This window comes from Mizuhopecten yessoensis, unplaced genomic scaffold (assembly GCF_002113885.1).
Source record: "Mizuhopecten yessoensis strain PY_sf001 unplaced genomic scaffold, ASM211388v2 scaffold1191, whole genome shotgun sequence".
NCBI classification, from domain to species: Eukaryota; Metazoa; Mollusca; class Bivalvia; order Pectinida; family Pectinidae; genus Mizuhopecten; species Mizuhopecten yessoensis.
This window is the reverse complement of record NW_018403923.1, coordinates 17,299-19,054: the sequence shown is the minus strand read 5'-3', so window position 1 is coordinate 19,054 and position 1,756 is coordinate 17,299. Positions and strand designations below refer to the sequence as shown.

Genomic DNA, 1,756 nt, shown 5'->3' with positions numbered 1-1,756 from the left:
AGGGTCATTACATGTATCATTGTACTACTAGAGGAGGGTCATTATTCATTTACGACTAGAGGAGGGTTCTTATCATTGTACGACTAGAGGAGGGTTCTTATCATTGTGCGACTAGAGGAGGGTCTGTAGAGGATCATTATCATTGTACTACTAGAGTAGGGTCATTATCAATGTACGACTAGAGTAGTGTCATTATCACTGAACGACTAGAGAATGTTCATTATCATTGTTTGACTAGAGGAGGGTCTGTAGAGGATCATTATCATTGTACCACTAGAGTAGGGTCATTATCCCTGTACGACTAGAGTAGTGTCATTATCACTGAACGACTAGAGGAGGGGCATTATCACTGTACGACTAGAGGAGGGTCATTATCATTGTACGACTAGAGGATGGTCATTATCACTGTACGACTAAAGGAGGGTCATTATTATTGTACGACTAGGGAAAGGTTTTAATAATTGAACGACTAGAGAATGTTCATTATCATTGTTTGACTAGAGGAGGGTCATTATCACTGTACGACTAGGGAAGGGTTTTAATAATTGAACGACTAGCGAATGTTCATTATCATTGTACGACTAGAGAAAGGTCATTATCATTGTACGACTAGAGTAGGGTCATTATCACTGAACGACTAGAGGAGGGTCAGTATCACTGTACGACTAGAGTAGGGTCATTATTATTGTACGACTACAGTAGGGTCATTATCATTGTACGACTAGAGTAGGGTCATTATCACTGTACGACTACAGAAGGGTCATTATCACTGTACGACTAAAGGAGGGTCATTATTATTGTACGACTAGGGAAAGGTTTTAATAATTGAATGACTAGAGAATGTTCATTATCACTCTACGAATAGAACAGGGTTATTTTAATTGTACGACTAGAGAAACGTAAGGTTAATAATCATTTTTCGACTTAAGACAAGTCTATCATTGTACAACTATAGTAAATGTTCATAATCAGTGAACGACTGGTTATATAAAGGGTCATGATAAATGTAAGTAAGTGTAAGACTAGACTGAAATAGGACCATTATCAGTGTACGACTAGGGAAAGGTCATGCACATATGCGGTCTGTTTATGGCACTATTTACTGCCAGCCACATCTGGTGCAGTGAACACTTTTTGTTCGGTTTGTAAAATGAAATAAGACACCCCTATATACCTTCCACTAAAATTAGTTTCTATAAAGGAGGATATCATAAGATTGTTTTCAAAACGCATGTTAAGTTACAAACATGTTTTTTTTCAGAATCCCCGGCCGATTATGACGAAGGGACAGTGTGCAACACCTTTTTGTATCGATTAATACGTGCAGGGGAAAAAACTGTTAAACATGTCGAGAAATCATTTTAACGATCGAATTCTAAAAGGATTCATTTTGTCTAGTGATGCTCTTTTCGAAATTCGACAATTGTTAGATAGGAGACAAAAGACGAGGTTTTCCGAAGGACTTTCGCCAGAGGCGAGGATGGCTTTACAACAAATGCGGGAGGACACGCGAGTGAAGTTTGATGAGGATTCGGACGACAATTCTGCTGGAGATGACGAGGAGAAATTCACAGGGAGGAAAAGTGTGAAAAAAACTATGAAATCTTCCAGAAAGTCCAGGAGAGATAAATCCAGGAGACAAATATCATTCACAGACTCTCCCAGAGGAATTACCAGCAAAGGTATAAAATGTGTTGGTCAAACAAAGGATGTTATTAGCACCAACGAATCAAACCCTCTAACAATAACAGGACGT

At 38.7% G+C, this 1,756-nt stretch overlaps 1 long non-coding RNA gene across 3 annotated transcripts in view; it reads left to right on the top strand.

Moving 5' to 3' along the window:
- Positions 1–1,330, top strand: part of LOC110458236 — a 12,742-nt gene extending 11,412 nt beyond the window's left edge. For all 3 annotated transcript variants that reach the window (XR_002463777.1, XR_002463779.1, XR_002463776.1), the window contains exon 3: positions 1,262–1,330. This is a non-coding gene — a long non-coding RNA (uncharacterized LOC110458236). The remainder of the gene's footprint in view (positions 1–1,261) is intronic.
- Positions 1,331–1,756: the final 426 nt, after the last annotated feature.